We start from the raw sequence: 25888 nt of genomic DNA, 5'->3' as shown, positions 1-25888 counted from the left end.
GGGTGGCACTCACCTTTAAATTTCTCAGTCAGTCATGTCTCTGTCTCCATTCTGTGTGCCTTCTGCCTCCCTCTGTTGTTCCCTGCTGTTCTTGTCTGCAGTCTGATGCTGCTTTAAGAGTTGTGAGGTGGGCGACAGTAGCACCAACCACAAAGAACAGATGGAAACGCCCAGAATTTTTAAAATATGAATATTAATAAGTTAGGAGCCAATAAGCCATCTTTCCTAGGACCACCCTACAAACCAATCAGAGAGGGACTAGGCTGATTGACTGCTCAGGCAGCCAATCAGAGTGCTCAGAGGGAGGGGGAAGTATTTTTCTTTTAGGTACTAAGAAGAAACCAATCATCATTTTGGTTAGCGAGCAGGCAGGGTGGTTGGCTGCTGGTAAGTATGATCTTTAGCTACCTTATTATTTTTATTTGTTTGCTTGTTTGTTTAACATACAGGTATTTATATACAATCCTATATCAGGGGGGTTCACAATTTAAACAAACTGCAACTAAAACCTAAAATCATATAAAACAGATTAAAATTACCATAAATAAAACTTTAAAACGTCATAAACCAAAAGCCTGATGAAACAGGTATGTTTTCAAAAGTCACTTAAAAACAGCCAGAGATGGGGAGATTCTGATTTAATTTGGGTGTGTGTTCCAGATCCTTGGGGCAACCCTAGAGAGGGCCAGGTTTTGGATTGCCACCAAGTGAGCCAATGGAAACTGCAACCAGACCTCGTCACAATGATCTTAATAGGCAATGGGGTTCATGAGGAAGAAGGAACTCCTTAAATACCCTGGGCTCAAGCCATTAAGGGCATTGTAGGTAATAACCAGCACTTTGTATTTGGCCAGGAAATGAATTGGCAGCAAGTGTAGTTCTTTTAAAATAGGAGTAATGTGGTTTCTACAGGTGACCCTGGAGACCAGCCTGGCTTCCACATTCTGCAAAAGTTGAAGTTTCCAAGCTACGTACAAAGGCAGTCCAATGTAGAGTGCATTGCAGTAGTGAAGCCTGGATGTTACCAGCATAAGCACCACTATTTTAAAGTATTTTATCTCAAGAAATGGATGTAGCTGGAGTATCATCCGTAGCTGGAGTATCATCCACAGCTGATAAAATCACTCCTGGCCATTGCCTCAACCTGAGATATCAGGGAGAGGTTTGGATCCAAAAGTACTCCCAAGCTTCATACCTGATCTTTCAGGGGGAGTGTAAACCCATCCAGAACACGCAGATCTAACCCACTTCCTAAGTTCCAGCCTCCCACAACGAGTACCTCCATCTTGTTTGGATTCAACTTCAGTTTGTTCTCCCTCATCCAGTCCATCACTGATTCCAAGCAAGCATTTAGAGAGTTTAAAGCATCTCCTGATGAAGTTAATATGGAGAAATAGATCTGGGTATCATCAGCATATAGATAGCACCCAGCACCAAATCTTCTGATGATCTCTCCCAGTGGTTTCATGTAAATGTTAAAAAGCATTGGAGAAAGAATGAAGCTCTGTGGGTCTTCATATAATAGCTCTTGCTTTGAAGAGCAACAATCTCCAAGTTATACCATCTACCTGAGAGGTAGGAGCATAATCAGTGCCTTTTACTCCCAGTCCCCTCAGACAGCCCAGAGGGATGCCATGGCTGATGGTATCGAGTCGAGAGATCCAAGAGGACCAACAGGTTTACACTCCTCCTGTCAATTCCTAATTAGAGATCATCCATCAGATAGTCTTCACCCCATTGATTGATTAAGTGCTGTCAAGTAGGTGTTGAGTTGACTCTTAGTGACCACATAGATTCTCTGCAGGATGATCTGTCTTCAACTTGGCCTTTAAGGTCCCTCAGTGGTGCATTCATTGCTGTTGTAATCGAGTCAATCTACCTTGCTGCTGGTCATCCTCTTCTTCAATTTATTTCAAATTTCCCCAGCATTATGGACTTCTCAAGGGAGCTGGGTTTTTGCATAATGTGTCCGAAGTACAATAGTTTGAATCTAGTCATTTGTGCCTCAAGTGAAAATTCTGGATTGATTTGTTCTATGATCCATTTGTTTGTTTTCCTGGCTATCCATCATATCCTCAAAAGTCTTTGCTAGCACCAAAGTTCAAAAGCGTCAATACTTTTTCTATATTGCTTCTTCAAAGTCCAGCTTTCACATCCATGGAGTGTCATTGGAAAAACCATTGTCCGAACTATTCTAAACTTTGTAGGTATAGACACATCCACCCCATAGCCTGCTTAAAAGCCTATTTGAAATGGGTCCAGATAATCTGCTTTTTCCAGGATTGACTGGAGTCGAGAAGCCCAGCCATGGAAGATTGGAGACAGGTCTATAATTGCCTTGCTCTGAGAAATCCAAAGCAGGTTCCTTCAGAAGTGGTTAACAATTGCCTCCTTAAGGCAAAGAGGCATCCTGCCCTCTCTCTGCAGTTTCATAAGATTGATGAAACTAACAAGACCCTCTCCAATAATTTCCCTGCTAGATTGTATGAGCCATGTAGGGCACTACTTTCCCAAAACAAACTGAAGGAAGAAACTGGATAAACAAAACTTAATTACATGATGTGGGCAAAACAGAGCAAGAAAATTTATTCTAGGAAATATGAGAGATGTTAATGTATCCAAGAAGTGGTACAACATACTGTGATCTATGATGTAGTGGAGTAAAACTCCTAATCTAATATGTGCCAAACCTTGTGCTCAAACTGGTATTTATTCGTTTTAGAAATCATCACAATTCTTCCTTTTGTTCTTACTTCTTTTTCTTTGCTAAGTAAAAGAAGATCCTAAATTCACCTCAGTTAAAAAACACTGGCATGTACAGGCTGTGGCTTACAGCACAATTAGATAGTCTTTAAGAATCAATAGTCTTTAAGAATTGTCAAAGTATCCTTTGATGTTTTGCTGTCACAGACTAATACAGCTACCCCTCTGGAAAACATCTGTAAAGCCCCCATGCCATATGCCTGTAGAAAAATAGCTCTATTTTACTTTTTTTTCCAGGTTTTGATTACTGTTTCCAGTTAACAAGTTCCAAACATCAAACACAATATGCAGCAAACAGGCTTACTTGCACAGCTCTCAGGGAAAACAATTTGTCTGGCTTGACTTCTATCATCACCATCTGTATACATTTATATTTTAGATTCTAAAAATAGTGATCAGTCTTATGAAATATTATATTGCATCTGCTGAATTTGCATTTGCTTGGCATACTTTGCCCTTCCGGACCACAAGCAAGCCAAGTACCTGTGTAATTTTAATACAGGCTAAATTCATACACATTAAAATACTCCTAATGGAACAATCCTTGTGCCCCAGCTGCATGGAGGAAATAATATATAAGCCAGCAAGGGTATGTAACTGTTACAAATTATATAAGTTGTAATTTGTGCAACAATGAGAGCATAGTTTCCTAGGCACAAATTCTCACTGAAAGCTGAACAGTCTCACACAAGTTAGTCCTACTTCTGTGTGTCTTACAGCTACAGAATCACTGTGCATGAAGAATTGTAGCCAGCATCTCAAGCCCCTTGCTGTATATAGATCTGATGACCACTTCCTTAGAGATTCAAATGGTACGAGATACTTCCAAACTTTCATTTAAGTATGATATTTTAATATTGAAATACAGTTATTTGACCAATCAATATTTTTTAACATTTAGATTCAAACTCCCACGTCAGCATCAAAGTTTTTGTTGTTGTTGCCAACTATGAAAGCTTGAAGTCTCTATTGCATGTAAGACCAAGAATACATGGAAACATTTCAGATGTACAAAGGCTCCCAAATGTAGCTTGCAACATATCCAATGAATGTTTAGCAAGGACTCCACTGGTATAGTGCTCAGAAAGAAGTCTGCCAACACAATCAGCTGTCTACATTTGCAAACAAGGAAAAAAGTAGGGGTGTGCACGGAACCGCCAACTGTGGTCCGGCACTGGGGTGGGGGGTAGCTTTAAGAGCGGCGGGAGGGTTTACTTACCCCTCCCGCCGCTTTCCCGCTCTGGCGCCGTAATGCTAAGAGTAATTGGGGCGGCAGGATACCTCCCTGCCGCCCCTTCCCCAATGTTGCTGGAAAAAACTCCCAGCAGTCCTTTGCGCTAGCGCACGTCACAGAGACGTGAAGTGCGCGCACAACATGCACGCGCGCAAAGGACTGCTGGGAGTTTTTTCCAGCAACATTGGGGAAGGGGCGGCAGGGAGGTATCCTGCCACCCCAATTACTCTTAGCATTACGGCGCCAGAGTGGGAAAGCGGCGGGAGGGGTAAGTAAACCCTCCCACTGCTCTTAAAGCTATCCCCCCACCTGAACTGGGCTGCCCAGGTCCAGACCGGTCCGGAGGCTTTTTCAATGGCCTCCGGACTGGTCCGGGCCCATCCCTAGAAAACAGTGAACATTATGGTAGAACTGGGACAGCCTGGGGACTTCACAGACAGCTTCTTTGAAGTGATTTGTCTTCCAGAACATTTTCCTGCTTCACTTTGGGTTACCATTGAAGCCAAAATTGTTTAGGTGAAAAAACACCCGCTTAAGAACCACCGGGCTTGCAGCTGAGCCCGGTGGTTCTCACGATGGGAGAAAATCGGGCTTGCCTCTGCTAGCCCAATTTTCTCCCATCATGTGAATAGCCTCAATGTAATTAATGTTTTTTCTGGCACACTCTGAGCCGGGTCTCATGATTGGTGAGACCCGGTTTGGGGCGGTGAGCCGGGAAGGAGCCCTGGGCGGCTGGATTGGCCGCCCACATGATTGCCAGCTCCATGACAGAGCCGGTGGGGACTGGGGGGCGATCAACCCCCGCAAGCTCCAGCATGCCCTGTGCAAGCGTGCAGGGCATGCTGGCGAGACCCCTGGAGCCGGGAGGTGGCTTTATGCCTCCCCTCCGGGGGTCTCCTCATGAGTAGGTGCGGTGTGAAGCTGCGTTGCGGCTACTCATAATCTAGAAAACCAGGTTTGCGGAGCACTCGATCCGAAAACCTGGTTTTAGGGCAGGGGTTCTTGAGCGGGTTACCCGTTCTAGAACCACCGGGCTCATAGCTGAGCCTGGTGGTTCTTACAATCTACAAAAATCAGGCTAGGCTCTCGTAGCCCGATTTTTGCAGATCATGAGAATAGCCCCTCTGATTCACTGAATCCCTTCATATTCTTCTGCTTTTACTGTGTATATCCTCTTTCTTTGTTCTGTGACATTGCTCCTTTGCTTCTATTTGAGGAACAGGGCTTCGGATCCAAGTCTTACCTCACTGAACATCTATGCAACTGATCTTCAGTGAGGTAATACTTGAATGATAGCATGTTATGAATTGTAACATGTCACACCTATTGAAACCACTTAAAAAGCTTTCAAAGTTTTCATCAGTTCATCAATAAATGAAGATTCTAATTCTATTTCATACTGTAGCACTTTCCACAATAGTCAAATTGTGGAAATCCTGGCTATGCTGTGTGACTCTCTGGGACATCCTTTCAAAAGGCATCGTAGGCTTCAGAGGGGGCGGGGAGTGTAAAATAATCTTTCTGGTTTAGCTAAAGTTCTATATCAAAAGGAAAAGCCATTAGCAGATTGGGACTTCAAAATATTAGATAATTGTTAACAAAAATTGTTAACAGACAATAGTCCTAAAAGATAAAAGTGCATATAGACAGGAAACAAACCAAAGCCAGCAGGTGGACTTTGAGCCTCTTCTCACGAGTGGTGAGAAGGGCTCTAGAGCAGGCTGCGGAGAAGGTAGGTTAGACTTACCTTCCCTGCAAATGACTGCTCCTCCAGTGCGGGCACGCTCCCCGTGTGCCCAGATGATTCCCCGTGCACCCATGCAGCGGGGAGGGCCGGGATGTGTCGTCTTGGCCTTTGGCAATACTGTGATGCACCGCACAAGTGCACAGTGCATCATGGGGATCCCCCCTCCCTCGGGTCCCCACAGTCTGACAGCCGTGGATGCCAGACGATCAAAACAACGGGGTTAAGGGAGCACTCACTCCCTTAACCTCATTTTACAGGGTGGCTACTTAGGCAGTTTTGACGCCATGTTGCTGCCAGGATCAGCCCGATCCCGGTGGTTCACATGAGCGTGCAAAACCAGGCTGTGCTCCCTTAGCCCAGTTTTGTACACATATATGAACAGCCTCATGTAGGGACAACCAGAGACAAAACAAAAGGAAGAATGAAGAGTAGCTGGTGCTGATATATGCATATTTTAGTAATCAACTATCTGAACATGATATAAACAGTCTGCTTTAAAAATACAGCAAAGAAGAGTAGCATTGAATCCTTGGTTCTAGATCATACTTTCTCATTTTCTTTGCCCTTATCAGTCTTGGAACTGGAGTGGGACACACACACACACACACACACACACACACACACACACACACACACACAAAATTTCCCCTTATTAACCCATACTCATAGTTAAATTGAATCCAGCCCTTATTTTATATCAGAGTCAGGAGTTGTCCTGCTTGGGAGGAGAGCTGGTCTATGAGAGGAGAGCTGCTCTTGTGGTAGCAAGCATGAATTGTCCCCTTTGCTAAGTAGGACCTGCCCTGATTTGTATTTGAATGGGAGACATGTGTGAGCACTGTAAGATATTCCTCTCAGGGAATGGGGCTGCTCTGGGGGAGTATCTGCATGCTTGAATGCAGGAGGGTCCAAGAAGGTACTGCCTAGAGACTTCGGTAGTTAGCGGTATACAAATATGATAGCTATCTCCAAGACAGGGCTGAGGGAGACTCCTGCCTGCAGCTTTGGAGAAGCTGCTGCCAATCTGTGAAGACAACACTGAGCTAGATTGACCAATGGTCTGATGGTATAAGGCAGCTTCTTATGTTCCTATATGTCAGTGGCAGCTATCCCACATTATATCAGTCAAGGGGAACAGAGAGAAAAAGATGGGGGCAAGAGGCGAGGGGGGAAGGAGAAGGGTTCTGTTTACCCAAGCTCATTGACACAGCAGAAACCAGGGGAGAGCAGAAAAGCAGGGCCAAAGGCAGAAACCAAAGAGGGAAGTAGCAGAAAGCAGGAAAGCAAGGACAAAATCAAGGTCAAAAGGCAGAAAAGTATAAAGGAGAAACAAAAGGCAGAAAGAGGGGCAGAAGTAAGAAAGTTGCATTACTCCCCTCCAAAGAGAAGGAGATGTGGCACTGGCAGGGTAGCAGGCCATATGAGGGGAAGGGAGATCAGAAACCTATTAACTGTTATCCCTCTCCTGCCCCAGCTCTTTGAAACTGGGGAGCAGTACCACCCATCCACAGAACCTCACTTTGGTTTTTTTGTAATGTCAGGTCGGTTCAAAATAAAACAGAAATAATCCACGACGATTGTGGATGATGGAGCCGACCTGGTGTGTATCACAGAAATCTGGCTGGGAGAGGCGAGTAGTCCAGTCTGGTCCCAGCTTCTCCCACCAGGATACTCTGCTGTGGAACAAGTGAGAGGATGTGGGTGTGGAGGTGGAATGGCTGTGGCCCATTAGAATAATATATCTCTTACCAGGATCCCTGTCAAGAAATTAGCCTACTGTATATTGAATTGAATGTGTGTACCTAAGTCTGAGGACCAGGGACAGATTGGGACTTCTTTTGGTGTGCCGTTCCCCACCCAACAGAATCCCTAACTGAGCTGACTGACTTGGTTGCGGAGTTGGCATTGGAGTTGCCCAGGTTGGTGGTAGTTGGGGATTTCAATGTTCACCTTGGGACCACTTTGTCAAGAGCAGCTCAGGAGTTCATAGTGGCTATGACAATTATGGACCTGTCCCAAGTGGTCTCAGGACCAATGCACATTGCTGGTCACACAATTGACTTAGTCTTCTGCTCTGGGTGGTGATCTGTTGGTGGGAATGCCTGTGATTTCCTCATTGTCATGGATGAACCACTATCTGGTTAAGGTTGGACTGACAACCACAACCCACCTTTGCAGGGTGAAGGATCTATTAGGATGGTCCTAAGGGTTATTGGATCCAATAGGATTCCAGGAAGTCTTGGATGGTTTTGGTTCTGCCATCAATCCTGTTGACGCCCTGGTTCAGACATAGAATAATGAACTTAGGGCAATAGACATGATTGTGCCTAAGCACCCCTCCCAATCACCTTCTAAATTAGCCCCTTGGAATACAGAAGAACTACGGGGGCTGAAGAGGCAAAGTAGACAGTTAAAGTGGAGAAAGACTTGACTCTAATCCAACAGATTACAGCACAGGGTGCATATGAAAATCTATGCTCAGGCTATACGTGCAGCAAAGAAGCAATTCTTTTCTGCGCACATTGCATCCACAAGTTCACATCCAGCAGAGTTGTTTCGGGTTGTGAGGGGAATAGTATGAGCCCCTCCTCCCTTGAATCAGAATTTAGAGCCATCAGTAACTCACTGTGACTGACACCTTTATTGAGTTATTTGCAGATAAAATCTCTCGTATTTGAGCGGAACTGCATTCCACAGTTATTGCAGAGTATTACGGAGGTGTCTAGCAACTTCTCTTCAGAGGCGTAACTAGGGAAAACGGCGCCCGGGGCAAGCACTGAAATGGCGCCCCCCCCGCACCTCCCCCAACATACTACATTATACTTAGGTTTTTCCTCACAAGCACCCGCCGCCGCCGCCAAGCCAGGCCACTGACTGGCCGCCAGGCGCCAGCAAAGCAATGGGGTGGCGTGGGCAGCACAGAAGGGACCGCTCGTGGGGGAGGGGGCGCCGACGCGCTCCCTTGACTTCTGCAGCGCTGCTGCACTGAGCAGGAAACATTTGTATTAACAATAAATAAATAATAATAATAAAATATTTTTTGTCATGGCGGCGCCCCCCACGTGGCCAGAAGAGATGGCGCCTGGGGCACGTGCCCCCCTGCCCCCCCTATAGTTCCGCCTCTGCTTCTCTTGTATGGTTAGGTTGAATCAGTTTCAGTTTGTGACTCCCAAGGATGTGGACAAGCTGCTTGGAGAGGTGCGCCTTGCTACCTTTTCTCTTGACCCTTGCCCTACATGGCTCATACAATCTAGCTGGGAAATTATTGGAGAGTAGTCCAAGGAAGGCTCCCAAACAATACACAGTGCAAGGAAGTGTCCCAAGCAAGGGTCCCAAGAAATCTTTAAGCGGCTAGTCCTCGTGATAAAAATGCTAGAATAAAGACATCCCTAACTGGGGTTGGCTCAGATGACATTTCACCTGATTGCCCAGCCCCACATGATAGACATGAGCATGCCATGTATGTCTTCCCCTTCAGCATGTGATTGCTTGATCATGTTTGTGAGGGGGGGGATTAGTCCAAATTGCTCTTTTAAACATAGTCCAAAGACTACTTTATTACAGCAGGGTGTGGAGAAGCAGTTCAGATGATCATGTCCAGCAGTACATGATGCTTGACTGAATGGGATTAATTGAGGAGGAATGGAACAAATCAGAGTAGAAAAGTCTACTGGATCATCAGAAAAGTGGGGAAAATGGCTACGAACAGTAATGAACAGCTATGAAAGAAGGATGGATTTTTCAGGGGAGCAGGTTCATCCTTAATCCCTCAAATCACTACTTTTGAACCAAAAAACAAACACAGAGAACATCTGGCTTAGTTCTTGCATTCTCTAACAGATATAAATATAGGTTGTATAGTGTGGGCATATTTGTATTAAGACTTTAGAAGCATTAATGCATTTGAGCTTTTGTTTAATGCAGTTCTGCTGAATGGATTGAGTTATTGAAACTTTAAACATGCTTTGTGTATCTGAACGAAAGGAAAACTTCTGAGGCACACCAGAAGCATGGATTATTTCATTTACAGAGCAAAGGCAGGTGTAAGCTATTTACAAGTGATAAAACCAGGAAAGCAAAGCAGTACTCCAGTTCCTGTGGCAATAAGCCAATCTCTAAAAATACATGGGATTGATCAACTGATTTAAGTAGAGTCAGACCATTCTTTCGGAAAGAGAACTGACCAGATGTCTCTTTATTACCATGTACAATGCACTGCTCACAGTACAACAATCCATCAGGGGTCTCAAACTGACGCCACAAAAAAGTATCTGGCACATTTTTACAGAAGGGCCCATGTTCTCACAACTTTTGTGCATTTTTACACTTGACAAATAGCTGTTTGACTCCATTTTTGTTCTAATTCACTGTTATGTCAAGCAAAGGGCCCCTATTCAAGTGTCCGCCAATGGTGGCCTACAACTTGCTGTTTCCTTTTCTATTCATCCTTTGTTTCCCCCATGACAGACACTTGTGTACTTTTCTATCGTGTATCTGGACATCTGAACATTTTTTTTCCAAGGATTTTACAACAAAAATCACATAGAGTTTTTTTTTTAAAAAGGCCTGAGCAACTCCAGGAAGATGTGAGAACACACTATTTGTGTCACTGAATTCTCATGCTCTATTTTATTCTTTTCCTCATACTTCTTGTTGACATCTGAAATTTTGAAAAGTACATAATCAATATAAGTGTGTGCATTTTAAATTTTTTTGTCAAAGGCCAGTAATGAGGACTTGGGGCAAATCTTTCCAGTGCTGGCATATATTAAATACATTCTTCTAAACTGTAAGTGAATTTATAATAATTTTCATTTGTATAGAATTTGTTTTCATGTGCAATGTGCTTCACATGTATTATTTAGATATAATCCTTACAACAATCCTGTAAGTAAGTATTATTATCTCCACACTTCAGCCTGTAGTGGGGGGCAGGGGAGAACCCACTGCAGGGGGGTGGGCAGGGGACAATCCAGTCACCGAGGCAGAAGCCCCCCCCCCGCTTTTCTCCACACCAGCAAACATGGGTATTTACCCAAGCCTGCTTATTGTTTGTTAATCTGATCTGTGACTGCAATAAACTTACTGCTACTACTACCCAAGCCTTCCAGCACATAGGAGAACAAAAAAGGAACAAAGTGGGGGCAAAAGGCAGAAAACAGAAAAGTTGGGGGCAGGGGGAGAAGTCAGAAAGCCAAAAGAGAAGAGCAAAAAGTCATGCAAAGGGCACAAAGAGAGATAGAAGGGAGAAATCTAGGATTACAGCCCCCACCCTCCCAAATAAACAAGGCAAGCTAGTAAAAAATCAGACTGAGCAGCAGCAAGGAATCCTCCAGGGCAGGGAGCTTCTTTCACTCCAGCCCCTCTTCCCCTGCCTATAGTCTTTTGGTCTTACTGGCTGAAGCAGCTGCTACTCAAGCTGCTCCTGCCAATCTGATTCCTAAGGGGTTCCTCCTGGCACTGCCCCCAGGAAGAAGGGAGAACACATAAAAATATACGCCCAGAAGCAACCAGGAAGTGCATTTTCAACCCATTATTTTAGTTCTTCCTGGGGGCAGTGCAAGGAGAAGTCCTGTAGGAGCAGTGTTCCCTCTAAGGCATGTGTATGTGTGCGCGCTCACACATTCTTTGATGTCCACTCAGTTAATTTTGGAGCTCAGGTTGAACTGGGAAAGCCCCACCCTGAATGGCATCCACACACTGTCTTGATACTACCGCCCAGAGCAAATCTAATTTCGCACACAGATGAAAAAGATTAGAGAGAACACTGCCTAGGAGGAGTTATTTTCTGGAGGTAAATGACCTTAAAACAGTGCTGCGTATTCTGGTAACTTCCAGGCTTGAGTACTGTAATGCAGTCTACATGGGGCTCCTTTGTATGTAGTCTGAAAACTACAAGTGGTACAGAATGGGGCAGCCAAACTGGTCTCTGGGTCAACATAAAGGGGCCATATAACACTGATTCTAAAAGAACTGCATTGGCTCCCAATACGTTTCTGAACAAAATACAAAGTGTTGATTATTATTACTTATAAAGCCCACAACGGCTTTGGTTCAGGGTATTTAAGAGAGTGCCGCCTTTGCCATGAACCCTGCTGCCTATTAAGATCTTCTGCAGAGGTCCAGTTACAGTTACTGCTGGCTTGTATGGTGGTGACTCAGGACCAGGCCTTCTCTGTGGCTTCCCTGGTTTGGAATATGCTCCCTGTTGAAATAAGACCATTTTCTTCTCTTTTTGTTTTTAAGAAGACCCTCAAGATGCACCCGTTTCCTCAGGCTTTTAACCAAAATTAATTTTAAACTGATTAATTTGTTTTTATCCTATGTGATTGTTTTTACTTTATTTTGTGAAATTTTAACTATTTTTGTTCTGTGGTCACTCAAATGGCCTTTGTGCATATGTGGAGGTCACTAATGTGGTCTCCACGCATGCCCAGAGGCCCGAACCGGACTGAGGAAGACCTGAACCAGGCCACTGCCTGCCCAGGCTACTCTGGGGGAGGCCAGTGGGGGTGGGGGAGGCCCTGCCCCCCCACGTCTGCCAGCATTTGTGAGTACCATTTATTTCCCTCCCGCCCCTTCTACACTTAGGACAGACCCCTGCCTCTCACCAGATTCCCCTTTTCCAGGAGAGTCCTGAGCTGGTTGAACCAGATCAGTTCAGACTCGAACCGGGTCCAGTTCAATTGGGAGCAGAACCAAACTGGTTGGCTCGAATCTGGTCCAGATTCAAGCTGAATTGGCAAAACCTGTTTTGTGCACACCCCTACCGTGAGAATGCAGGATATTTTGGTGATTTCTGTTTGGCAACATGCCAACCTAACATGGAACCAACATAGGCAAACTGACTTCAGATCCTAGATTATGGATCTTGTTTTCTGGATTACGCATCTGACCTGTCTTTCAGGTCAGTCCTCTGGTGGAACTCTAGTGGCAGCAGCAGTCAATATCATTTTAATATTGTAGTGTCTGCCCTAACTGTTGGTAGTACAGAATCCCACTTGCTGTTGAATATTCTGAGCCAATTTAGACAATACATCGGAGCCAGAGTGGTCCCCCCACTACGCCATTAGGAATGTGCAAAGTACATACCTCTCTCCTTCCCAGTGTGCATTTCCCCTTCTCCTAGTTGCAAGAGGGGAGTTAATCCAAGCCAGCCCATCATATCAAATCTAAATACAGTAAGGTGATTCAAATGACCAGCTGCAACAAGGAAGGAGCAGGAAAACCTGGATAGCAAGTCTCAAGTAGAGCCTCAGGATCTGCTCCTACCCTGCTGCTCCAGAGCAGGGCTGCCCTGTTATTTAAACTAACCTTTTATCTAGGTTAAAGGGGCAAAGCCCCATCTTACTTTGGCAGCCCCAATCATGTGTGCAATCAGGGCTGTGTGCTGCAACTCCTGGCAGCCCTGCCACAGAGTGCTACTTAAAGAGCGTCCAGGGTGCTGCAGCTTTGCCATGGGCAGCCACTCCGCTACCCATGCAATGCATTGTGGGATACTGGAGGACTTCCTCCTCTAGATCTCCAATGCAGTAAGCTCCATTGCATTGCCACGCCAGTTGTGTGGATGTGCAGTGTGGCAGAACGCTAGAGACCATATGCTCATGTAGGGAAGGCAGGTATATTCCTGCCTTTCCCCCAGCCCTCCCTAGCCACCACGGATTTGGGTCATGAAAACGACTCTTTTTTAGCCTACTTTCTTATGAGATCCCTCGGCATTCTGTGTATGTGTGTCTCTCCGTGTGTCTGCGTGTGCCCCCCCCCCACATCAACTTCACAACACCTGGACTAATATGAACCAAATCGGGTACATAAGGACACCTCAATGGCGTAGTTGTGATGATGTCATCCACCCCAATCCAAGATGGCAGACTCATAAACTTATGAGGCACATGGGCTAACTTGTGAACCGCCTAACTGATCTGAACCAAATTTGCTACAGCTGTAGGGACACATAGGTGTAGGTGGTGTAGGGACACCATGCCCTAATGGCGTGGTGTGTGATGATGTCATCCACTCCAATTCAAGATGGCAGCTGCGTGAACATATGAGGTGCAAGTGGGCTAATTTGTGGACTGTCTAACTGATTTGAACCGAATTAGGTACAGTTGTAGTGAGTGACACACAGGGATACCTCTGTGGTGTAGTTTGCGAAGATGTCTTCCACCCTGATTCAAGATGGCAGAACCATAATCTTTTGAGGTGCAAGTAAGCTAACTTGTGAACCACTTAACCAATTTGAACCAAATTTGCTACAGCTGTAGGGACACATAGGGACACCTCAATGGCATAGATTATGACGATGTCATCCACCCCATTTAAGATGGTGGACATGTAAACCTTTGAGGTGCAAGTGGACTAACTTGTGGCCAGTCTAACCAATTTGAATCAAATTTGCTACAGCTGTATGGCCACATAGGGATACTCCAATGGTGTCATTTGTGATGATGTCATCCACCCCAATCCAAGATGATGGGCATGTGAACTTTTGAGGCACAAGTGCACTAACTTGAGGACTGTGTAACCAATTTGAACCAAATTTGGTACAGTTGTAGTGAGGGCCACATGGGGACATCGCAAAGGTGCATTTTGTAATGATGTCATCCACCCCAATCCATGATGGTGGACGCATGAACATTTGAGGTGCAAAAAATCTAACTTGTGGAACCCGATTTGAACCAATATAGTCCAGTTGTAGAGCCAGTGAAAATAAAGTAGGCTGATTAGTTCTTACTAGAACAACTTGTTTGGTATTTAGATCACATGTGTAGGGGAGGGTTTCAGAGCCCCTCCCATGTGATTAGGAGAAGAGGAATGGTGCACCAGGAAGAGAAGCTGCATGTTCCCATGAACATTCCCAATCCTGTGGAAGGCAAGCTGGCTTGGATGTTAGCAAATGTTAAAACTGTCACTCTGTTAAAAAAATGTTTCCTTTCTTTCAGACCACGTTGTGTATTAAATTCATTCCATGTCCCTTAAATCTGATATTAGAGAGGGGAAAGCATGGATTAATTTTTGTGTCTTTTAACCTATCCATGAGTATTGTATACTTTCGTAATATCCCATAGGGGGCACTTTATATGGAAGTAAGTCCCACTGAATTAAGTGGAACTTATACCAATTGTTCATGGAATTGCAATTTAAGGCATTATAATAATAATAATTTTATTTATTTATTTATTTGACATATTTTATACCACCCCAAACCCACATCTCTGGGTGGTTTACAACAAAATAAAAACAGAAAATAAAATATTCGTTAAAAACAAAAACAAGAAATATAAAACACAACAATTTTAAAATTTTAAAATAATATTCTAAACAACATTAAAACAATTAAAACAATATTAATTAAAAGCCTGGGTAAATAGATGCTCTTTAAAGACTTTTTAAAAGCTGCCAGAGATGGGGAGGCTCTTATTTCACTAGGGAGCGCATTCCAAAGCCTCGGGGCAGCAACAGAGAAGGCCCGACCCTGGGTAGCCATTAGACGAGCCAATGGCAAATGCAGACGGACCTCTCCTGATGATCTCAGTGGGCGGTGGGTTTCATGACGAAGAAGATGTTCTCTTAAATACCCAGGGTCCAAGCTGTTTAGGGCTTTATAGGTTATAACCAACACCTTGTATTTTACCCGGAAACATATCAGCAGCCAGTGTAGCTCCTTCATTATGGGAGTAATATGGTCTCTCCTAGATTTTATTTATTTATTTGTTTAATACATTTATATACCGCCCCAAACCAAAGTCTCGGGGCGGTTCACAATCATAAAACAACAATACAGATAAATAAAACATTGAAATCAATTAAAACTCCAAAAAAGCTGCTTAAAACGAAAAATTTACAATATTCAAAATTACAAAAGCTAAAAGGCCTGTTTAAAAAGATGAGTCTTCAAAGATCTTTTAAAAACCACTAGAGATGGGGAGAAGCATGCAGCGGGAAACGCATTCCAAAGTCTCAGAGCAACAACTGAGAAGGCCCGTCCCTGAGTGGCCACCAAACGACTTGAAGGTAGCCACAGACGGGCCTCCCCTGATGAATGCAGTGGATGATGGAGATCATGCAGAAGAAGATGCTCTCTTAAATACCATGGGCCTAAGCTGTTTAGGGCTTTATAGGTTAAAACCAGCACTTTGTATTTTGCCTATTGGCAGCCAGTGTAACTCCTGTAATATAGGAGTAATATGGTCTCTTCGAGATGACCCGGAGACCAACCTGGCTTCCGCGTTCTGTACTAATTGTAGTTTCCAGACTATGTACAAAGGCAGCACCACATAGAGTGCATTGCAGTAATCAAGTCTGTGGGTTACCAGCAAGTGTACTACTGTTCTGAGGTCATGAATCTCAAGAAACGGACGCAGCTGGTGTATCAACCAAAGCTTATAAAAAGTACTTCTGGCCACTGCCTCAACCTGAGAAACCAGGGAGAGGTGTGAATCCAGAAGCACTCCCAAACTGCGTACCTGTTCCTTCTGAGGAAATGTGACCCCATCTAGAACAGGCAGGTCAGTATCGTTTCCCGAATAACAACTCTGCACAACAAGTACTTCCATCTTGTCTGGATTCTGTCTCAGTTTGTTATCCCTCATCCAGCCCATTACTGCCTCCAGGCAGGCATTCAGGAAGGATATGCTTTCTCCTGATGAAGTTGACATGGAGAAATAGATTTGGGTGTCATCAGCGTACTGATAGCACCCAGCACCAAATCTCCTGATGATCTTTCCCAGCGGTTTCAAGTACCTCTGTCTTATCTGGATTCAGTCTCAGTTTGTTATCCCTCATCCAGCCCATCACTGACTCCAGGCAGACATTTAGGGAGGTTATGCCCTCTTCTGATGATGCTGACAAGGACAAATAGATTTGGGTGTCATCACCATACTGATAGCACCCTGCACAAAATCTCCTCATCAGGAATCTCGTCATCATCTCTCCCAGTGGTTTCACATAGATGTTAAACAACATCGGAGACAATATGGAGCCCTGAGGAACACGATACGAAAGCTCAGATTTTGAAGAAAAGTAGTCTCCAAGGTACACCATCTGAAACCTGTCCGAGAGGTAGGAGCTGAACCACTGCAAAGCAGTGCCTCCCACAGACCCCTCAGAAGGTCCAGAAGGATACTATGGTTGATAGTATCAAAAGCTGCTGAAAGGCCCAAAAGGACCAACAGAGTCACACTTCCTCTGTCAATTCCCAATTGGAGATCATCCATCAGACACACCAAGGCAGTCTCTACTCCATAGCCAGCCCCAAAGCCAGTTTGAAATGTGTCAAGATAATCTTTCCTCCAAGACTCTCTGGAGCTGGGAGGCCACCACCCTCTCAATTAACTTGTCCAGCCACCGAAGGTTGGAAACAGGCCTGTAGTTACTCAGCTCTGAGGGATCCAAGTAGGCTTCTTCAGAAGCGGCCGAATGATCGCCTCCTTAAGACACTGAGGCTTCCTACTTTCCCTCAGAGACACATTTATAATCTCTACCAGGCCTTCTACAACAACCCCCCTGCCAGAAGGTATAAGCCATGTCCGGCTAGGGTCAAGAGAACAGGTGGTAGGCCGCACTGTTCCAATCAGCTTCTCCACATCCTCAGGAGTCACAAACTGGAACTGATCCAACCAAACCACATAAGAGGAGTTGCTGGACACCTCCACATCAGACACTGAAGTAATTGTGGAGATGGAATCTACGTCGGCCTGAATACGAGAGATTTCCCCCACAAATAATTTGTTAAACACATCACAGCGGGTAATCAATGGTTCCAGATTCTGATTCAAGGAAGGAGGGGCACATACTAGCCCTCTCATAACCCTGAACAACTCAGCCGGACGTGAACTTGTGGAAGCAATACGGGCAGAAAAGAATCGATTCTTTACCGCACATATCGCCTGAGCATAGGTCTTCAAATGAGCTCTATGTTGCAATCTGTCGGATTCAAGCTGAGTCTTTCTCCACTTGCGCTCCAGTCATCTACCTAGCCGCTTCAGCCCCCGTATTTCTTCCATATACCAAGGGGCCAATTTTGAAGTGGGTGTGAGAGGACACTTAGGAGCAATCATATCTACTGCCCCGGTGAGTTTGCTGTTCCAGTTCTCCACCAGGGCATCAACAGGAGCACCAGCAGAGCCAACACCAAATCCCTCCAAGTCTTCTTGAAATGCAATTGGATCCAACAACCTTCTTGGGCAGACCATCCTAATAGGTCCCTCGCCCCAGCAAAGGTGCGGTATGACTGTGAGTCCAACCTTAACCAGATGGTGATCTGTCCATGACAATGGGGGAATCACAGGATTTCCCACTCACGGAACACCACTCTGATCAGAGTGAAAGACCAGATCAAGTGTGTGACCAGCAATGTGCGTCGGTCTGGAGACCACTTGAGATAAGCCCATAGTCGTCATGGCCGCTATGAACTCCTGAGCCGCCCCAGACAAATTGGTCCCAAAATGAACATTGAAGTCCCCTAGCACCACAAGCTTGGGGACTCCAACACCAAACCTGAGACCAAGTCCATCAGGTCAGTTAGGTACTCAGTTGAGCAGCGGGGCGATCGGTACACCAACAGAAGTCCCAGTCTATCTCTGTCTCCCAAACTTAAGTACACACGTTTGATATGGTCCGACACCTCAACAGAGATCCTGGTAAGTGAGATATTGTTCTTATAGACCACAGCCACTCCACCTCCCCGCCCATGGTCCCTCGCCCACTCCTCAATGAGTACCCTGGAGGGAGAGGCTGGGACCACTCTGGGCCACCAGCCTCCCTTAACCAGGTCTCTATAGTACATACTAGGTTGGCGCCTTCATCCAGAATCAAATCATGGATTGCCCCCATAGTTCCATGGATGGTTTCTGATTTGTTCTGGACCAACCTGGCATTACAGAGGAGCAAGGCGAGGTTCCAAGGGTGGTCGGCACTGCTCCCCAAGGTCGAAAAGCTGGCAGGACAGGTGGAAGGGGAAACAGCTATTAGATTTCTAAGTCCCCTTCCCCTGTAATTGCCCGCTGACCTGCCCATGTTACTTCTTCTGTTCCTCACCCCCACTGGAATTGCCGCCCCTCAGCCAGTGGACACAGCCCCTGTTTCCCCATCTCCAGGGGACACATTCTAAAAGATTCTCACCCAGGACTAATTAAAACAGACGCCCCGCTATTAAATATCCACCCACATACAAATACCTGGACTAGTAGCTGCCCCCCAAAGTGGCTCCCCCAAAGTGGTGGCTCCCTTTGGTGTCACCCCTTTGGTGGTGACCCCACCGGTGGCGGGCCCGCCACCACAAGTAGTGTCCCTTTATGGGGCCAGAGTTAGCCACTCTGGTCATCTGGTAAGGCAGGGACTGCTGACTCACTCAATCAAGGCCCCCGATCCTGTGAAGCAGCCACTGCCAAAGGCCACAGTTCTACAGATCAGGCAGGGGGCTGGCAGGTGGACTCACCTTCTCCCTCTCCTGCAGGCAGATGTTCAACAGCAGCAACAACAGCAACAGACAGCCCACACCAGTCTCACCCTGGGGACTGTCTGGGAAGCAGGTGGTCTCTCCCTCTGCTGCAAGGCTTCTTGCAGCTGCTTAAACTGCTTTAGGAAGGCATTCCGTGTTTGAAGAAAATAAATATTCCGTTTTAGGCACTATTGCTTAATCCTAGGGCTCAAGTAAACCACCCCATCTCCTAAATGATGTTGTACACTTCTCAGAAGAAGCTGCTGATCATGTGGCATGAATACAGTAGGAAATACAGATTGGTGAACTATTTGAGAGCTCACTATGGTTGCCTTTGAACATTATTGAACCTTCTGAGCTTCCCACCTTGCTCCTCCTCTGCTTCTGTTCTGTCTCCTGGATATTCTTGACTTTAACTTATCTGAATCTTTTTGCATTCACCTTTTCCCAGCCCTTGGCAAGTTGCAACATATTGTGCAAAATGCTGGGAGCCCACTGACAACATGCTCCTACAGCCTCCGGATACATTATCATCATCTGGATCATGTAACCTTCTGGCCCACCCAGAATGAATCTGACTCAGTCACTGCGACTAAGAAGAGTGGACTGAAGTGCCACAGAAGCCTGTGTGTAAAAGGCTTTCAGCGTCTCATGCCGTGTGTTGCAGGCTGAGCTAGACTGACCCAGGCTGAACGAGGCTGGACGTGAAAGCAAGTCTCAACTAAAAATCTATCGACAAAAAGCTTCCTAGCCCATTATTAATCTTTTGAGTCATGCCATTCCTTTTTGATGTTTGAAAAATGTGACTTGACCTCTAATGTTCTGTTAAAGCAAGGTGCTTGTTATTAGCTCTCTGAAATATGAATCTTTGTATGGTATTCCTCCAGCAACTCACCGTGCATAGAAGTCAGAGGCTGAAACGTATTTGTGGCAGGTTAATTTTTACCTCTTAAATCTGGCAATATATTATGATTTATCTTTCCTTCAGTAATTTTTTCCCCTATCACTGTTCTTCTATTCATGCATCATCAGTATGGAGATTTTGGTGTTTCTTCATATGCACCTATAATCTTTCCAGCCTGTGGTTTATATGCCTTCATTCAAGCATCAAAATCATCTCATAGTTCATTGCAAGAATGTCTAGTATTATGAGAGCCTGGGGCTCTTTTGACAGCTGACAGAAAGAACCTGAATGATCATTTTTTAAACTGGATCCATGATTAATCTTTGAGAAATAGACTAGTTCATATAGTGTAGGCGAATTTTGTCTAGTGATCATTATTAATTCTAACTGTAGAAGTGTGCCCCTTTCCCCCCCAGGAATACAAAGCCAAAGATGTGGGGAGGATAATGCGAGGCTCTTTTCCTATCATGAGATGATTTGCATACCTTTTTGTTTTTATGGTTTGAAAAAGAAAAACCAGAGAATTAATTTTGCAAGTCTTTATGAAGCTATGATTGTGTGAATTAATATTGGGCTCTAAGACCTTCTGCCAGCTGCTGTATTCAAGAAGAAATATTATAACCAGAATGGTTACAAGTCAATGAGGTGATGAACTTCTGCATACATCCTTGGGTTGATCTGTACCATCACCACTGGTGACATTTCTATTTATTGTGCCAGTCTTGGGATAAGACAGGATTTCTGGCTTGGACATTGTAAACCAGGGCTGCTCAACTTAGGCCCCCCTCCAGTTGTTTTTGGACTACAACCCCCATAATTCCCAGCCACAGTAGCCAATAGCCAGGAATTATGGGATTTGTAGGCCAACATCTGCAGGAGGGCCAAAGTTGAGCAGGCCTGCTGTAAACTCATCCAGCACAGACCTCTGCGGTCCTACCCTGCAACATCTTGGTTTTCTATAGCAGGTATTAAGGTCACTGAGTAGGAGGAAGAAGATCTGCAAGAATATCCCATATTATCTATCTATCTATCTATCTATCTATCTATCTATCTATCTATCTATCATATTTATATACTGCCTGATATATACTAGGGATGTGCACAGAACCAGTTCCATGCACTCCCAGGAGGGTGGGAGGGTTTACTTTAAGGGGCAGGAAGGGTGCCTCCTACCTACCCATCCCTGCCTTGCCACTTTCCCCCCACTGGCACTCTCCCCAAAAGTGTGGATGAGAGGCTGCAGCATTCCTCCTTGCATCCCTGTTCAGCATCACCATGCAGATGGACACACACATCGGCCATTTGTGTGGCAATGCTGAAAAGGGCTGCAATGAGGAATGCTGCAGTCCCGCACCCACACTTCTTGGGAGATTGCTGGTGGGGAGAAAGCAACGGTGCGGGGACTAACAGGTAGGCAGCACCTTTCCTGTCATTTAAAGCATCCCTTCCACCCTCCAAACCGTTTTGAACGCTGCTCGACGGAACCGGTTTGGTGCCTCAGAAAAGGAACGCCAAACCGATTCTGTTCACATCCCTAATATATACATCTCTGTCTAGGCGGTGTACACAATTCAAGTTACAGTAAAAAAAAAAAACACCAAACCCACACAATTAAAACACTTTTACAGAATAAAAACAACTCACAGAGGTAATTCACAGAAGCAAAATCTGTGTTCTATCCGGGTTTGGGAGCTGTGTGTGCTCCCAATTTTCAGTTGTTTGGAACCAAGGTAAGAGGAAAACCTGGATATAAGGGATTGTGTGGGTCACTTCTGCCCAGGCTTTCCTCTTACCTTGCTTCCACAAAACCAAGAATTGGGCGCACACACAGCTCCCAAACCCAAGTAGAACACAGTTTTTGATTGTGTGGATGACCTCATAGAGTGAAACCAATTAAAATAATTTCACAGGTTAAAACAATTCAACAGCATACCTGTCAACATTTCAGAATGAGAAAAAGGGACATTGTGCTGCGCTTTGCTTGGTGCAAACTCCCCCGCCCCCAACCAATTTGGCAGGAATTAATGTGTGGCTGGACTTTGAAGAAGCAAGACAGAAAAAGTATTGATGCTATTGAACTTTGGTGCTGGTGAAGTCTTTTGAGGAGACCATGGACAGCCAGGAAAACAAACAAATGGATCCTAGAACAAATCAATCCAGCATTTTCACTCGAGGCACAAATGCCACAGGAACATACCACATCATACCACAGGAACCATGAATATTGCAAACCCCAGGTTTTTATGAAAACAGAGGCATTAACCATAATTGTTTCTGCAAATATTAAAAAAGAAGTGACACAAACAGATTCAACCCTGCCACTTAAATTAGCTGAATGCACTACTTTGTACACCAGACATGCTCAGGGGAAAGTTGAGACTTTTCGTTTTCCTTTTTGTATTTTCCAAAGGAATATTTCCCACTGACCTGCAGAAACCAAATTGTGAAAGGAGTGGGTGGCGGCTGCTGCAGGACTCATACCCACTCATGGCAGCCTCAAAATGTTGTTTTTATCTCGGTGTTTCTACAATTCCCCTCCAAGTAAAAACCTGCATATTCAAAAGGTGTCCGGAATCAGCTTGGCATGACATAGTTGGTGGCACACTTCATGCTTTTTGCCTTCTGCACCTTCTTGTGTGGTGAAGCTCTCCTCCTGTCTGTGGTGTTGCACAAAATAATGGGGAAATTTTGCTCTTCCCACTTCCTGTGTTTCCATCTGTTGACAGCAGATAGGGTTATAGCTGACTCTGGCATTTGCTTGCACTGCTTCTAGGAAGCTTTGTCTGTGGCTAAAGCAGATAGATTCCAGGCCTGCAGTTAGAATTCTATTCACTGCCATGGTCAACATGCTCAAAACATTCCCTCCTGATGTTATCGTTCTAATATGCTTTTGATTACGTACTGTTCTGGCACACATCTTGGAGAGAGGAAGAGGATGCCTGCTCTTACTTGGCAATTAAGCAATGACTTTTGCCAAAAAATATGAGAAAGTGGAATGAAGGCAGCATGTTGTAATCTCATATTGCTTCTAGGACAGATGGTCCCCCTAGGCAGCTCTTAGCATGACCTTTTCAAATAACTTTGTTGCAGGATGGATCCTGACTTAATATAGCCTCTTCTGAATGAAAGGGAAGACTTGTCACATACCAAATCCAAAGAGAAGTGCACCTTTTCTTCCTAATAAAGGTAATGCTAGACCTGTAAGAGACATGGTGGGCAAAGCTACATAGTTAATTAACTTCCCCTAGAACAAATACAGGTACAACCATCAGAGGCGTATCTAGGGAAAATATCGCCTAGGGCAAGCACTGAAATTGCGCCACCTGTCCAAACATCTGACACCCAACTTTCAGATAACTTTACCATAAAATCAGCTGAAAAATACAAGTCAAGTTACTCTTTTAATATTTCAAAAACTATATAACAGTGGATGTAGCCAGACCAAAAAATGCTCGAAAACTACAAATTTCAGTATGCTGGGGCTCACAAAATACCCAAATACTATGTGGAGGTATACTTGGAAAACTAAACAGAAGTGCCTGTCTAATTCTCTACTATGCATTGTAGCATCACTATTACATAAGTTTTAAAAATAAATGGAGAATTTGACTTTTCCCAGATATTCTGAAAATAATTAAAGGACATACAGAGTAAACTGTGTCACTGCTTGGAATATATTCTAGTATTTTAGAAAGACAGTTAAAATGAGAGAAAGAGAGCAAGAAACTCCCAGTGGTCCTTAATACTAAGGATTTCACACTGATTCAAAGACAAACTCACCATTAATAGCCATATTATTAAGACATCACATTTAACTCACTTATCACAAGAAGCAAAGTAAGAGCAAATGAATACAATCCTAGCTCATAAGCTTCAGCTCAGTATTCACTAGCCCTGATTCTTTGTACATAGTGCCAAACTGAATATGTGTACAGTGACTTATATTATATTAATTTTTTTTAAAAAAAAAAAAAATTTTACCTGTAGCCCCTTCAGGGGGCTTCCTAAAGGCTGGAGGGGGGTCTGTAAAGATTCCCCGTCCCCCCGCCGGCCTCTTAATTCACCGCCCCATCGGTCCCAGGCTGATTTTCAAGCCTGTTTGGGCCTGCAAAGATCGATGTGGTGGCCATTTTGGAAGCTGCCACACATGCTCAAATAGCCCCTGCGAGACCTGGCAAGGCCTAGGGCCTTGCAGGGACCATTTTAGCATGTGCAGTGACCACTTTTTTAAAATAAATGCTTTTTTAAAAAAAATGGCCACCGAAAACAAAATGGCTGCCGTGAATGCTCAAATGGCCTCTGTGAGGCCTGGCATGGCCTAAGGCCTTGTAGAGGCCATTTGAGCATGTGTGGCAGCCATTTTGTTTTTGGCAGCCATTTTAAAAAAATTTCATTTTAAAAAATGGCTCCCCCCCTTCAAGTGGTGCCCGGGGCACATGCCCTACCTGCCCTACCCTAGTTATGCCCCTGACAACCATTTGTTTTATGAGGAGCCATTTAGAATAAGATGATTAATGGTATGACTTAAGTTTTCTTTTTACTGCAATGATGAGGAAATAGTGTTCCTAATCTAAACATATCATTATTGCATGCTTACCACAACAAAATTAACCACTCACTTCCCCCAAACTGTTCTTTACGGTCAGCGATAACATTCAATAAGGAGTCTAGATCCTAGTGGGCATCACCTTCGGGCAGCCATTCGAGGATCCAAATGTACATTTTAGCTGGGGAAGGCAGTGAACAGGAGGGAAGAATCAGGAGTTTGGGAAAAGATTATCAGAGTGTGTGGGCTTATTGGAAGAAGAGCACAGGGTTTTTTTGTGTTTTTTTTTTGACAACGGAATGGTTTGTGTGTAAGGAATGAAACAAAACAGAGGGTGGAAAAGTTTAGGACAAGAGAATAGCAGAAAACTTGGGGTGAAAGGGAGTTTCACAGGAAGAGGCATTTATGGTGAATAGTGGTCAGATATAAAAGCTGGCCTTGTATCCTAATCCCAGATTTGTGGAAGGAGGTTGCGGCTACTCAGAAAATGCACCCCCAGAGGTGCTACTGACTTTATTGTTCATTATGTTCCAGGGCTAAATCCTGGAACTAAAAACATCTTCCAGGGCTCTGACCCAAATTAATCCCCACTGACCCAAGTCCCTTATTTTGCTGTTTCTGTGGTGGCAAAATTACACGCTATAAATCATTTACCATGACTTCTACTGCAGTTCCTGCTGTGGATTAACCACAAAAGAATAAGATTTAGGTATGTGAGTTTTGAGCTGAACAAATTAGATGATGAAAACATGCTGTTGTGGTCAATTTTGTATAACCAAGAAAATACATTTTGCTAATATATCCCCATCTCTGAACTAGGACTGGGCAAGATGCTGCCTATGGGACATACATGGTCTACAAAGAATACCTGAATGGCTTGCAGAAACAGGTTAGATCTTCTCTGCATTTCTGGAAGCATCCTCTAAGGACTTAAATATCAAAAGATTAAGAACATCTCATATGTAATTTGTTTCCAAATATTGTGATTCATTAATCAATCTTATGATTTTTAAGCCCTGGATTTCCAATAATTTGTGCTTGGTCACATCACTTGGTTTGATTATTTCTTGTTTACACAGTCAGACAGGTGTTATTGACTGGTTTGTTTTATCCAGACATTGAGTCCTTCCCAAGGACCTGGGATTTTATCATCAATACTGTTGGTTATTATAGATATCGTCACAAAATATAGGCTGTTCCCAGTAAAGTTGCTTTTTGTAATTGGCTGGTGGTGATTTCTGTGGCCCCTATGG

The 25888-nt window shown here is 44.4% G+C and overlaps 1 long non-coding RNA gene across 1 annotated transcript; it reads left to right on the top strand.

Moving 5' to 3' along the window:
- The first annotated feature begins 361 nt into the window (after positions 1–361).
- On the top strand, positions 362–25586 carry LOC128340695 (uncharacterized). Its single transcript, XR_008313896.1, has 4 exons — positions 362–387; positions 3483–3575; positions 23180–23275; positions 25455–25586. It is a non-coding gene; the product is annotated as an uncharacterized LOC128340695 (long non-coding RNA).
- Positions 25587–25888: the final 302 nt, after the last annotated feature.

This window comes from Hemicordylus capensis, chromosome 1 (genome assembly GCF_027244095.1).
Source record: "Hemicordylus capensis ecotype Gifberg chromosome 1, rHemCap1.1.pri, whole genome shotgun sequence".
Classification (NCBI taxonomy): Eukaryota; Metazoa; Chordata; class Lepidosauria; order Squamata; family Cordylidae; genus Hemicordylus; species Hemicordylus capensis.
Note: the sequence above shows the minus strand (reverse complement) of the source record. Positions and strands in the feature narration are given on the sequence as shown.